The sequence below is a fragment of the Sminthopsis crassicaudata genome, chromosome 4, assembly GCF_048593235.1.
Source record: "Sminthopsis crassicaudata isolate SCR6 chromosome 4, ASM4859323v1, whole genome shotgun sequence".
Classification (NCBI taxonomy): domain Eukaryota; kingdom Metazoa; phylum Chordata; class Mammalia; order Dasyuromorphia; family Dasyuridae; genus Sminthopsis; species Sminthopsis crassicaudata.
In genome coordinates this window covers 374,119,554-374,134,836 of record NC_133620.1, presented here as the reverse complement: position 1 = coordinate 374,134,836, position 15,283 = coordinate 374,119,554, and the positions used below count along the sequence as shown (strand labels likewise).

The 15,283-nt window shown below is 38.2% G+C and overlaps 1 long non-coding RNA gene across 1 annotated transcript; it reads left to right on the top strand.

Annotated features, from left to right (window-relative positions):
• The first annotated feature begins 9,239 nt into the window (after positions 1–9,239).
• Positions 9,240–15,063, top strand: LOC141541369 (uncharacterized). Its single transcript, XR_012481764.1, has 2 exons — positions 9,240–9,434; positions 13,767–15,063. It is a non-coding gene; the product is annotated as an uncharacterized LOC141541369 (long non-coding RNA).
• The last annotated feature ends 220 nt before the right edge of the window (positions 15,064–15,283 follow it).

The window sequence follows — 15,283 nt, the reverse complement described above, 5'->3', positions numbered from 1 at the left end:
TTGCACCAAAGTTTTTTAATTTGAATAATCAAAATGATCTATTTTATATTTTGTAATACTCTCTATGTCTCATTTGGTCATGAATCTGTAGCTCATTTAACTTTTCCTTCAGGAATTTGGGTACTATACTAGGTTCTATTTCCCAGGTCAATTTTTTTTCCTATTAAAATCCTTGGAATTCTCCAATGGTTCAGGATCAGAAATGGTTTTATCAGTGGAAATGACATTTTGCCATTCAGTTGTTTTCAGTCATGTCTGACTCAGATTCATGTATGATCCCTTTTAGGGTTTTCTTGGCAAATATAATAGAGTGATCATCCCAGTAATACACTGATCCAAGACAATTCCAATAGATTTGGGATAGAAAATTACTTCCATATCCAGAGAGAAAACTATAGAGACTGAATGTGGATTGAACCATACTATTTGCACTTTTCTTTGGTTTGTTCTTCTCATGGTTTTTCCCTTTTGTTTTGAATTTTCTTTCACAACATGACTTACATGGAAATATGTTTAAAATGATTTTATATGTATAGCCTATATCAGATTGCTTACTGTCTTGGGGAGAAGGGAAGTTGAGGAAAGGGGGGAAAAAATTTGGAACTCAAAGGCTTACAAAAATGAATGTTGAAAACTATCTTTACATATAATTGGAAAAATAAAATGCTACTGAGAAAAAAATAGAATTAGGGATCTAGGAATGAAAGGATAGACCAGAAGCCAAATGAGGGAGGCAAGGAAAGAAAGAGCTGTCATCATTTTAGATAGATGAAAAGGAAAACCTCAGATGTGCAGAGTAGGGTTCAGCTTTGAAATTCAGCTCTTTTTGGCTAGATTATTTCTTTATAAATCATTTTCATTTCTTCCTTCATCTTCCTTCTTTATTCTCACCATTTCCCAATCACCAAACACCCAGAATTCTTATCTCTTATATCAGACCAAGAATGAGTCACTTTCTTCTCCTGTGTTATGATAAGCCTCCCAGATGATAGCCACAGTTTATTCCTATTACACCACTTTCACATTTCAATGATGTTTCCCTTTTCTAAATTCTTTTTTTCTGTTCCCTTCCTGACTATTTTCCAATTTTCCACTACCCATCTTCATTCCCTTCCTTTTACAAAGATATGAACTCCCTGGAAAAACATCCTTTAAGGAAAAGGGTAAAAGAAAAGATTAATTTGACATAATTCTCAAAAATATTAGAATGTGAAAGGAATTCTGGGAATGTGAAGAACATAGAAAAGTAAACTTTTCAGCCTTAGGTACATGTTGAGAAGGAACATAATGACTCAATAACTCTGACAAACTTGGTTATAGCCACTGGAAAACTAAAAGAAAAGCTATTTTTCATTTGCTTTAATAGGGATATGTTAATTAAGCATTTATTTTAACCTTTCCCTCATTATTTTTATTAATTAACTATATGTAATATTTCCCTTCATTCATTCATTTATTTCCCCCTTCTTTTTATTAAACCTGTGGAGTACTATTGTAGTCCTTCTTATTGAAATTCAAATGATTTAGAGTAACAAGAGTCCTTGGATGTGATCTAATTCAACTATTATTTTATAGATGGGGTAAAGAAGGGATAGTCCTATTTGCATTTGTTTTAGGAGAACACAGTGTTTAATTCAAAACCATAAAACTTCAGTCTGAAACTCCCTGTTCATACCTACTCATGGAAGCTGGCATTTGACATGCTGGAATACTGTCTTTGCCTTTTATGACAAAAGCCAACTTGAGTTATATAGTCACACAGTTGCAAGTAAACAAACTCATGATTATGCCACTCAATGACAAAGTTACAGGAGGATGCATGCTTACTAAATTGAGTTATCCTTCTGCTCTTTCTCTACTCCCCTTGCCTCATCTGGCTTCTGGAGTATTCTCTAATTCCTGATCTCTAACTCTCTAGGCAAAAGATGAACTCATATTTTCCCCTTTCTACCACAAAGTAAAGTTGGATTTTTTCTTTTATTTTAACAATGGTTTATTTGGGAAAATAAACCATAAACAATGTCAATAACACAGAGGAAAAAGTCCCCCAAAGTAGAGTATTATTGGATAATTAGAGGCATTTACACAACAATATATTTTGATAATGATTTACCCTTTTCCCTTCCAACCCTTCTGTTTTTTTACATGGGTGAATAAGTGAGTGAATGAACAAATTAATGAAAAAGTCTTTATCATAAATTTAATACACTTTATTATGTAATTAGTATTTTTTTCAGGGCCAGCCAGGTGTATTATAAATAGAGCACCAGATCTGGAATCAATTCTGATTCCAACACTAACACACATTCACAACATAGATATTCTAATAGTCACATACATGAATAGTATAGTTAGTAAGAGGAAAGAATTGCATCACAATACAAAAGACTAAATCATTTTGATTACATGAAATGGAAAAGATTTTTGCACAAACAAAATCAATGCATATAGGATAAAAAGGGAAGCGGATAATTGATGAAAGACAATCTTTGTATCATATAACTCTGATAATAGCATGAAGAGCATTCTTCAAGGTTTACAAAATTCTCATTTGCTATTGGATGAGGTTTCTGTATCCAATAAATTGGGCAAGTGGATGGCACAGGTGTCAGGCTTATAGTCAGGAAAATCTGAGTTCATATCTGGCCATAGACATTTACTAGCTATATGAATGTAAGCAAGTCATTTAATCCTGTCTATTTCAGTTTCCTTATCTATAAAATGAGGTAGAGAAAGAAATGTAAACTACTTCGTCATCTTTGCCAAGAAAATCCCAAATGGGGTTATGAAGAGGTTGAATATGATCAAAACGACTGAACAATGAGAAAAATCCAATACATAGATGTAGCGAGCTGTCGTCTCCAGAAGCTGCTGGATTACTCTCTGGGAAGAGATCTGCTGTGTCTACTCAAATCTTTCAGACAGATTCTTCTTCCTGTAGTGAACCGTTGTCTCCAGGCAGTTGCTGTTAACTCTTGTCCTTAGAAGTGACTTCCCTTCCTGCAGAAAGCCCCGTCAAGCCTGATGCAATGCAGAGTCTTTCTCTTGAATCCTGGCTCTGAATCTCCTCCAGCTCTTATCCTTCTCCAGGCCGATCTGCTCTCCAGGCCCAATATTGTGTCTTTTATCCTCCCAGAGAATGGGCGTGGGATAATGCAAGGGCTTCTGGGAAGAACCACCCCAGCCAATGAGCTTGCCCCCTCTATCAAGTCAACCTGAGTTCTCACCTTGTAATTGTCCAGAAAACCTGAATTCTCACCTTGTCACTGTCCAGACAACCTGAGTTCTCACTTAGTAATCCTAACATCTCCCCCTTTCTTTTGATTTAGAACATAGGACAGTCATGACCTTGAAACATAAATCCATCAATATGGGAAGTATTACAGATAATTACATAAATGACCTTGAAACATAAATCCATCAATATGGGAAGTATTACAGATAATTACATAAATTACATAAGCACATAGTAACATAGTAACATAACACATGCTAGAAGTATATAACATAATCATAAATTGAAAATTTATAAATGTCCATAAGTCCATTGTCCATTAGTCTCATCTTGTGTGAGGAAGTCCAATGATTCCTGCTGGTTTTTAAAGTTCTTTAACAGTCTTCTTATTATCCATGCTCTTTCAGTGTCAGATGTTTCTTAGATCTTCTCCTTTATTTTGAGGTCTTTCTCTTTTTCTGTCTCTCTCTGATGGACAAGGCGAATATGACTCGTTGGCACCCATCTGATTCCTTCTCCTGCTGAAGAAATACAAGCAAACCCTCTCTCCCAGGCAGTTAACCTATCTAATTTCCTTCTATTTACCACTTTCTAAATCTCTTCTCATCATCTGACAATTACATTGGAGTTGTTTGCACTGGGCACAGCCCTGTTGGTTTAAAAGGCCTGTATTCTCCCCAAGTGTAATCCATTTTTGCAATCTGATTGCCTTTTGGTTGACTGATTGGGTAATCCCTTTCTGCCATGTGATTGCTTTTCTGCTGGTTGATTAAATCAGAGTCCTGGCCTTCTAAAGGTTCTTTGGGTGTAACATCAGCTGCCATCATGCCCCAAGTCTTTTTTGCCTGGGGCCCTGGACCTGGGCCCCTCATCCCATTTCCCTGAATTATTCTACACTCTGATGCCCAATGGAGTCCTCTGTTGCATTTTGGACATGGGGTTTTAGGTCTTCTTTCACCCTGTCTTCTCACTGTATCTCCATACCTACACTGAGCTTTTAAATGTCCAATTTTTCCACATTGAAAACATCGCCGAGTTTCTCTAGAAATCCCTTGCCAGGAGGGACCCTGTCTTTCCATGTTCATCATTGTCCGGGTGTAAAAAGCATTTGTTCCCACTGTAGCACAGCGTCTTATGATCTCCTCTAAAGGAGCATCTTTGTCTAATCTCCATATAATTCTTTTGCAAATCTCATTGGCATTTTCCTTAGCCAGATGTCTGGTCATTATTTCTGTAGCTGAATTTTCTCCAATAGTTCTTTTGACAGCAGTTTGCAAACGTCCCACAAAATCTGCAAAAGGTTCATTGGGACCTTGCTGTGTTTTAGTGAAAGCCTCTCCACGATCTTTCTGTCCAGGAAGGACACCCCAAGCTTTTATTGCAGCCTTAGCAATTTGTTCATATATTGTCATGGTATAATGAATCTGTTCCGAATTCTCTCCATACTGACCTTCACCAGCTAAGTGCTCAAAAGTGAATTGTGTGTTAACTCCTATTTCCAAATTGCATCTGACTTGAATTTTACATAATTCATGAAATTCCACAAGCCATAATAAATTTTCTCCAGGTTCCAGACATATCCTTGCTATGGATTTCCAATCATTCGGGGTTAGGACTTCATAAGACAAACCATCTAGTAACATTTTGACATAAGCTGATGTAGCCCCATAAAGGGTACAACCTTTTTTCAAATCCTTAATTTTATTCAAATCTAAAGGTGCATATCTTCTCCTTTTTTTACCTACAGAGTCAATATTTTCAATCACAGGATATGCATGTATAAAATCACTTATATCCTGTCCTTCTTTTTTAGCTTTAACCAATGCTTTTTCTAATCTTGTCATAGGCTTAGACTGCTTCACAGACAATTCTGTTTGTGTTTCTGCCTCTTCCTCTCCTCCTTCTTGCTCCACCCCTGAAGGGTTAATTGAGGGAGGAGATGGGAGGTGCTCCTGTTGCTGTTGCTCAGAATTGTACTTAACTTCATTGTTATCTGATTCATCCTTTTCACCTAGTTTAGTTGACACCTCCCCATTTTGCTCCTTCATCTCTTCCTTTAGAATAACATTTTTTAAAGCCATTTGGATTAAATTGTAGGTATGAATTGTATCTTTGGAAACTGAGTTTGGTCTGGAACCAAAGGGTAAAATGTCACAAAGACAATTGTAGTGTTCACCTAATTGCTCTCCTACTAATTTCCACTCATCTGGATCCAATTCTTCTTCCAGAGAAAAAGAAGGACATATGACCTTCACAGTTCTTAAAAGTTCAGTAATCTCCTCTAAAATTATAATCAAGCCTTGGCTTTTCATAACCTTGATGATGCTCTCTAAACATTTTCCTTGAACAGAAGGTGTTTGCCCCATTTCACTACAAGAGATTCCTGGTTTAGCCCTTAACAAGTTCCTTATTTATCTATTAGCATGCTCACTTAATCTTTAACAAAGTTTCCTCGTTACTCACGGTTCTGGGTTAGAGAGATTGAGATCTGGATGGGAGGCTTTTCCACTGGAATAAGGACCGTGTCTGTCCCTGTTCGGGCGCCAAATTGCGAAGGTCTGGTCTAGCTCCTCTTGTCAGAATAAGCAAAACTCCTTGCCCCACGTGTGGACGCCAAATGTAGCGAGCTGTCGTCTCCAGAAGCTGCCGGATTACTCTCTGGGAAGAGATCTGCTGTGTCTACTCAAATCTTTCAGACAGATTCTTCTTCCTGTAGTGAACCGTTGTCTCCAGGCAGTTGCTGTTAACTCTTGTCCTTAGAAGTGACTTCCCTTCCTGCAGAAAGCCCCGTCAAGCCTGATGCAATGCAGAGTCTTTCTCTTGAATCCTGGCTCTGAATCTCCTCCAGCTCTTATCCTTCTCCAGGCCGATCTGCTCTCCAGGCCCAATATTGTGTCTTTTATCCTCCCAGAGAATGGGCGTGGGATAATGCAAGGGCTTCTGGGAAGAACCACCCCAGCCAATGAGCTTGCCCCCTCTATCAAGTCAACCTGAGTTCTCACCTTGTAATTGTCCAGAAAACCTGAATTCTCACCTTGTCACTGTCCAGACAACCTGAGTTCTCACTTAGTAATCCTAACACATAGAGACAACGGGAAGAAATATTTGAGACCAACAGCCATTTCCTAAGAGATAAATGACTAAAGAATCAGTTATCAAAAGAACTGCAACCCATTAACAAATATATAAAAGAATTCTTCAAATCACTAATTATAAGAGAAATGCAAATCAAAACATGATGTTTCACCTTATATCCAGCAAATTATCAAAGATGACAAAAGGTAAGAATAATCAATGATTGTAGGGTTGTGGGAACACAGGCACACTAAAGCATTGGTGATGGAACTGTACATTAGTGAAATCATTTTTGGAAATCAATTTGGAATTAATGCAGATAAAGAGGCTGAAATGCCCCTATGTTTTGAACCAGTGATTTCCATTGCTAGGAATACACTTAGAAGAGGTCATTGAAAAGTAAAATACTATGTATAGACTAATCAAAGTCAGTGATCATTGATTGAGGAATATGGTACATGAATGTAATAAAGTAATACTGGGCTGTAAGAAATAATAAAGTAATAAATACAGAAAAGCATGGAAAGATTCTATAAAATGAAGTAGAGACAAAACAACATATGCAATGACCATATTAATGTACATAAGAAAAAAATAATCAAAGATGAACATTGCAAAAGTATAAAAAAATAAACTTGGTCTCAAAAAAGGAGATTAAGAAGACATCTTTTTCTCTATCAAGACAACAGTTGGGTGGGGCCACAGAGAAAGAATAGCATATAATATCAGTTTTTTTAGGATATATATTTTTCTTCTTTCTGTTTTTCTTTTCTTTGGTAAATCTAGTCAATGTAAAACAAAATGTCAACAAAAATCTATTTTTAAAAACAAAATTTCCCCAGTAGAAAGTAATTCCTTGAAGGTAAAAAGTTTTTTTCTTCTTCTTTTTCTATCTCCATCATTTAGCACAGAACTTTATGCACATAGGTGCTTACACATATACTATAATGAATGATAGAGTATTTATAACTCATTTTATTATTACTTGAAAGACACAATAAATGCAAAAGCAAATTATAAATACCAAAACATGAAGCTGCTGCCATGATTTTGATAGTGGGAATTGGTTTTTGCTTTGCAAATGAGTTTCAAAGTTTTAAAAATTCATTAAAGCCCACAAAATGCTAAGAACAAAGAACAATGAAATGCTGGATGTAAATTTCTTTGCAAACCTCACTGAATGAATGCCAGCTATCACATAACTGGTACTGATTCTACCAGTCATAAAAATGAGCCATATCATTGTTGTTTTCAACCTTTTTTTTTTTTTTTTTTTGAGGCTGGGGTTAAATGACTTGCCCAGGGTCACACAGCTAGTAAGTGTTAAGTGTCTGAAATCAGATTTGAACTCAGGTCCTCCTGAGTTCAAGGCTGGTGCTCTATCCACTGCACCACCTAGCTGCCCCTATTTTCAACCTTAAAAAAAATAGAACACCTATGGAAAATTTCCATTCAAGGAAATGTAGGTTTGGAGAAGGCCTGGATGGACTTTCTCTTTCTCAAACTCAGTCTGCCCTAGAGAAGTCTAATTACCAGCCCATCCAAGGCTTCTCCTTACCCCAAACTTTCTATTTCTGTCAAGACACCAACATCCTGCCCAGTAACCTATGATGGCAACCTCCTTGTTTTGACTCTCCTCTTTCTTTTGCTGTTCTCTTATGGCTTTTTATATACAAGACATATGCATGGGTAATTTTTCAACACTGACCCCTTGCAAAACCTTCTGTTCCAAATTTTCCACTCTTTCCCTCCACCCTGTCCCCTAGATAGCAGGTATTCCAATACATGTTTAACTCTCCTCTTTCAACCGGATGTCCACATCCAGTCATTTTATCTCCATCTTAGATTACCTGATATTAAAATGCATGTTTTATATGTATATTTATATGTCTACATATAGAAGACATTTATTGTAAACACACACTTGCATATATAATCATATACATATATGTGTGTGTGTATACATATATATATATATATATATATAATATGACATTAGTGTTGTTTTGGGGAATACATACACATATATATGTATATATAAATGGTATATTGGACAATACATACACCCTCATAGATATAGGTATATATATATACACTTACAAATCTATAGATAGAATATAGAATTCTTCAGATTATATTGTATAGGAAGAACTTGTTAATTTTGGTTCTAAAAGTCTGAACCAAGAGTAATGTAGGTAGGTGTCAAAGAGCAAATTTAGACTTTATGTAAAGAAAAATTGGTTTTTCACTACCATATCCATTACCATCAGGTTAAAATTCTGTTCTAGATACCTCAAGAAAGCTATAGATCATATTTGTAATCATATTCATTAAATAAAAATACTATCATGTACTTAAACATTAAATAATTTGCTAAAGACAGAGACCTTAGTAGAAAAAAAATCACTTTCAGGGAACTTGAGGTTCCAACAAATCTCTTTAAAGTTTCTTCCATTGCTAATATTTCAACCAGCACGGGGGAAGGGGAGCTCCAAAGAGCTACAGTTTGTTCTAACTAGACTTGGAAAATAATAAAAACAAAACATTGGATTCAACCACACATAGTGGAGGGAAAGGGGGAAGGAGTGAAGAGAGAAGGAAAAATTAGATCATCACCTGATAGATCTTGCTCTTACTCCTTCCCCCACTCCCTGGCAGCCCTCCTAACTCCACCATGCTTCCTCACTCCCACTTCTCACAGCTAACTCTTTTTAGACTTCCAAGTCCTCCAGGATCTAGTACGCCAGCCAAAGACATGCCCCAATCTGATGAGGTATCCCCTTTCCCCTGACAAATGGCAAGTTCCACTAGGAGCTTGCTCCTTTCTGTCCAACTTAACTCTTCTCTCCTTTTCCAACATGTTGTGCTTTCTCTCTTTCCCTCTTTCTTTCTCCTTTCTTTTTCTGCCTGGCATGCCTGGCACATTAATGCTTCCCTCCCCCACCCAATCCCTTCCTTCTGTTTTCTATGTTCTCCCTGTCTCTCCCATCTTTTCTTACCCTCTTCCCTCAAACCCCACACACATCCCCCAAGGCCTAACTGAGAGGACCACAGTATGATCAACCTGGAAGATAACTGGGATTGCTCACCCACTGGCACTCAGGACAGGAGAAACTTGCTTCAGGTAGAGTCAGAGGGTGTGGCCCTCACTATTCCTACAATCTGCTTCCTTCCCTTTACACATTCCTCATTCCAGACAAACGAGCATTAGCTGTTCCCCAAAGCTGACATTTCTTTTCCCATTTCATGTCTTTACTCAGGTCAAGCAGAAGCAAAGCTTGCCTATATCTTTCTGAATCTTTTGTGTGATTCAGTTGTTTGTCCTTTCTGACCCTTTGGGACCTCATTTGGGGCTTTCTTGGTAGAAATGCAGGAGAATTTGTCATTGAAACTAAGGCAAACAGGATTAAATGAGATATGTCCAGTGCAACACAGCTAATGAGTACCTGAGGCAGAATTTGAACTTGGGATCATGAGACTGACTTCTGGTCTAACACTCTGGATACTATGATGCTCTCTAGCAGCCCCATCTGAAGGTTTACTATCCTTCAAGACTCACTCATGTGGTGGGGACTATGGAGGATCAGAATGTGGCCTGGATCAGAAAGTCAGAGCTTTAGTTGGTACAAAAGGACCAGGGTGCCCTTCTCAGTGGGAGGGTGCCTCAGTTCACCAAGTAGGGCCAAAAAAAGGATTCAGGACTTGTGTGTGTGAAGGCTTCTCAGCTGGAAACAAATGATTTTGTTAGGCACAGCAAGTGATGTAGCCCAGTGCTGAATTCAGTGTTATCTGGTTCTCCTCCAAGTTTCCCTGCTCTTAAGTTCTCAAATCTCCAGAGCTGTGAGGAGAGAGAGGGTACCTAGCAACTTCCCATTCCATAGTCACCATGCTCACCTTTTTTTCCTCTGCCATTTTCACTATTTCCCATCCCATGAGGTCCACTCCCACCTCACCCCCTCAGCATGCACCCTTTGCAAGCTCCAGCTGAGAGGTTCCGAATATTGGGAGGACTAGTTGGTGTGATCACTTATCTATGATAAAAGGGAAAAGACATAGCAGAAGTAGAAATCAGAGACAGAGCGAGGTTCCATCTCTGACTCAAGAAAGCAAGCATTGTTCTAACCAGCATACTCCTGGTGATGAGGGAACCCCAAACTGTCCTGACCTGGGGAGGGAAGCCATGAAGTAAAAACTCCTTAAAGGGGAGAAATTCTCCTTGAACCCTTGCCTCTGCAAAAGACCCACCCCAGGGAATCAAGATAAGTAGTTTCATTCTGTTATCCTGTTGGAGACTGGCAGCACCCTCTATTGATTACACCCTCTGTTGAGTTGAAAATTAGTTCAGGACCACTCATTCAGTTGGAGATCTCCTATTCAGTAAACCGATCTCGATCTGATTTCAAATCAAACTGCTCCCAGACCCCAGCCAAGATAAAATAGATTCCTGTTGCAGAGGCCCCAAAGCAGGACCATGCCTTATTAAGGAACCTTTATCTCTCTCCATGGCATGTCTTTCCACTTTATCTCTCTGGCAGGATTCCTCTACTAGACCTCTACTTCTCTGTCAGGACCTTGGACTGAGGAAGTCAGCCTAGCAAAAGCTGGCTTCTTAGTGCCCATAAACTTCTTTTTGCCAGTCTAACTTTTCAGGTTCGTGAATTCTTTCATATTGGACTTGGGCCAACCAGAAGGGGTTCCCACAACTCTCTGCCCTGCCACTAGAACCTCATCATTGGGAACCTCCTCTGTAAATTTTTCAGTAAATTTTCCTTCCAAAATAGTTTATTTTGTTTCCACCTGACTTCACCATCCTTCCTGCCTGCTTGTGCAAGACTCAGCTTAGTGACTTTACAGACTCCTACAGAAATCCTCCTTACATATGTAGGAGTATTGTTAGGTATATCCTAACAATAATTAATTAAATTAATTATTAATTAATTTAATTTAATAATTAAATTAAAATTAAATTAAATTTATTTTAATTAATTAATTTATTTTAAATTAAATTTAATTAAATTAATTTAATTTAATAATTAATTATTAATTATAATTAATTAAATGCTCCCATCCTGTCCCCTTCTTGGGGTACAGTGGGAAGATTGGGGACTCAATCTTTTCAAGCTTTCCATTAACTTTTAAAATGGTACGTTGCCACCTGCTCCTGGAGAGATAAATAGCCCATCTATCTCCTGGAATTCAGCTATATCTCTCTCACTCTCCTATTTTTCTTGATTGGCATTCTATGGCCCTGCTAATAATTAAAAAGGTTTCTAGCCAGTCCTGGCCAGACTGGAAAAAAAGAAATCTTTAGAATGTTGTCTGGAGAATAAAATTCCAAAATCAAGGCAAATTAAATCTTTAGGAAAGAAGCCTATCTTATCTGTTGTCTTTTTCTCAAGCTCTCTCTAGATTTTTTCTCTGTTCTTATACCTGGTCCCTGTTATCTCAGGAATCCAGGGTCTATATAGAATACGAATGCTGTCTAGAGTTAGTAAAGAGCTAATGGAGAATACATCTCCCGTTACCCTGCCCTATTCATTGGCTCTCTCACAAGTTTTTCACTGAAGCAAGCCCAACATAGCACCTTTCTGTGGTGGGTTGCAATTCAAAAAATCCCAGGAAATAGTGGCCTTGAATTGTGAGACCTTACAGCTCTGAGGATTGTTTCACCTAGGGACCCCGGGTGCAAATGAATTCCTGTTTTGGGGCAAATAGTTCTCCTCTACAGAGACAGGGGAGCATTCGTGGAATCTGACAGAGACATCTGATCAGGTTGAGCTATAGAAATGGAAAATTTTCGGGCTTATGGCAAATGTGGGTCAGCTTCCCTCCTCTATGCCTAGAGATTCTCCTTTAAGATGCAGAGACACATTGGGTTTGAGAAAAGCGCCTCAAGCTTCAACACCTGTACTCCAAATGGATTAGCTGAATTCCAATCCCTCCACCCACCAACTCTTTGGCAAGTCCATTCTTAAAAGCGTTTCTTTTCTCTCTCAAACTCTGAGACTGATTTTTATTTGTTAACCTGAGTTATACTTTAAATCCATCCCTGCTGGACATAGATGAGTTTTGTGGAATTTTGAGTTATTCACTATATAGTGTGAATCTTATATAGGTTTTGAAGGAAAAAGGAAAGAGGAATGCAGGTTTGCATTAAGGAATGAGAAGGTATTGGAAAGGTATTTGGGAATAGGAAGGAAGAGGTGGGGGAGGGAGGAATGGGAATCTGTTGTCTTCAAAGGCAAAGATTCTACTCAACCCCCCACACTCCCACCCCCCCACTCCCCCACCCCCACACTGCTTTTGCTGTTTTAGCAGTGGAACCTCTAGGAAAGTGATGAAGATTGTTTAAGGTATGTTGCAAGAAGGAAAGAAGAAAGTTTTTAATGGAAGGATGGAAAAAATGTTTTTTGAATGGGGGAAGGGTGACCACATGGAATACTTTCCTTTCTTTCCCTCCCCTCCCCCCAGGTGTTTCCTGACTTTTTTTTTCAAACGGTGATTTAAAGAGAAAGACTCAAGTTTCTCGAAGAGAAAGAATCAAGTAATTGATTGAATATTTGTTTCTTTATACATAAGGGTTTTATTGTTTGAGAAATATGGTCATAGATGTGAAAAGTTTAATAGCTATTTTAAGAGCTTCTTGAATTCTTGTATGTGGTATTTGGACATTCCATTTAAGTTTAAAATATAAGTTTAAAAAGATTATATTGAATCATCCTGTAATTATTCAAAGAGCCTCTAAAATAATAGTTTTTTTTTTTCCTTTGTCCTTTTGAAAAGATTTCTGTTAAGGACAATATGCAATTTGGGATATGTTTCTATGTATTGGGTATTTTAAAAGCAAACTGATTTGTATGAATTGTGTTCACTTATGAAACATCTATTTGGATATGATAATTGTTTAAATTGTGAACTTATTGGTACAAATTCCTTTCTGTTATCAATTATTATAATGTTTAGAATTTATCAGAAATCTGATTAATGGAATTTATTAGTGGGAATAAAAGTTAATTAGTTAATTCATTAATGTTTTTGGGAGTTTTAAAGCTCTGGCAGTTAGTGGGACAGTTGATTGGAAGTTGAGTTTTAACTGCTCATGTTATAGTTATGTTGCATTTTTTTCCTCTTGTAACTGATTTTTATGATCAGAGCAATGATCAATAGAATTGTTAATGTAATTCAATTATGTCATACCTTGCTATTTTCAGTCTGATTATATGCAATCATTGTATCCTAAATGCTTGGGCAAATAAGTTTTTTTGCCTGGCCATCTGTCTGCTACTGTTAAAAAACACAAATATTTTGTTTTAAGGGTTTTAATCATTTCTTCACATATGAAGGTGCTGGCCAATCTATTTTGACCTCTTCACATTTTTGCAGCAATCCTGTGGACCAGCTTTTCTATCACAGGCTGTTCTAGCCTTTATTTGTTATATTTATGCTTTTGTTCTAGATTTTGGATCAAATTACAGATATTGATTTGCTTCTGGGACCTAGATCAGCTTTGATTGTCAGAACAGTAGACCCACCCCATGGAATGAGAGCCTCCTACTATTTCTCAGCCTGCAGTAGTTTTAGAAGAGACCATGGACTAGACCCTGCTTCTAGTAAATTTTTGACTGCTATGGAGGACTTTAGGAATGGTTGATGAATGACTGTTAAACCTTGTCTGGGTTATTTAAGATTTGGGATGGGAGTTGTTAAAACGGTAACTATTGCTGTTATCCTAAGACAGTGGGGGAAATTAGCTTTGGCTTTCTCAGCATTTTTTCCTACTTCTCTTTAATACATGGGCCATTAGCATTCTATCAGCAGCCCACAGAGGGGACCTGATATATTTCCCCATTTCAAAGTGTCACCATCTCTACCCTGGTTGACACCCCACTTTTAATCTGCTACCTAGATCTGTTTTCTCTAGGCTTCAAGCTTTGGGTTCTTAGCTGGCCTTCAACCTGGAGAACATTGACTGGACAACTGACTGGGGACAACTGACCGGGACAACCCCTAGATGCCCTGCTGCCATCCCCCACACCTCATGCCTCACTTCCTGGCATGAAACCCCAAATCTTTATGACCCTTGTCAGCTAGAAGCAGTTAAGAGGAGATGGAAGCCCCTTTTCCCACATGCATCCGGAGGTGATGGTTTGACGAGGGAACAAGATGAGGGGACTCCGCTACTCTGAAGATCCTTGGAGAAAATCTTCCAACCCTGCCTCAAATAAGAGACACTGCCCCAAATTTTTTTCTTAAAATAATTTGAGAGTTAACTGCTTGAGGGGGGAAAATGATGGGGGTGGTAGCCCCTTTAAGATTCCTTGTCTGATCTACAACTTCCTTTGGGACTGACCTTTGATTTACAAGATCTGGTCAAAACCACCCTTTTGAGTTCCATGGGGAGAGATCCATATCCGAGCCAGGTTGGGCGGGACCCAGCCCCCACTGGATCTGAGCTGGCTTGGGCTTTCAGCCCCCATTCTAATGATCTGCTCAGATAGCTCAACCACCATCTGGTGGGTTCTGGCCTTCAAGGAATCAACCTGGAACTCCACCCATATGCCCCTTCAAGCAAATAAAAGAGCCAAGCTGAAATCATCTCTTGATAGAGAGTTGAAAGATGCCAGCAACCATGCTTTGCATCAGAGACTCTCCATCCTGCCATTTTGGTGTATTTCTTCCTCTCTCTGATACCTTTTACTAACCAGACTTTAACTTTACTTCCAAACCCTGCAATAAACCTTTTTATAAATCTAGGTTTTCAAGCCTGTAAATTCATTTACAGGGGACTCTCACCACCTCATTTAACTGTGCATCCTTGTGCCGAATACAAAGGGGTTGCAGGGGAGCTCCATTTGACTCCTTGTACCCCAATCCTGCCACTAGACCTCAATTAATCCTAATTTTATTGAGGTATAAACCTCATCATTAGGTATATATCTCATCAATTCAGTTGGAGATCTATTCAGTAGAACG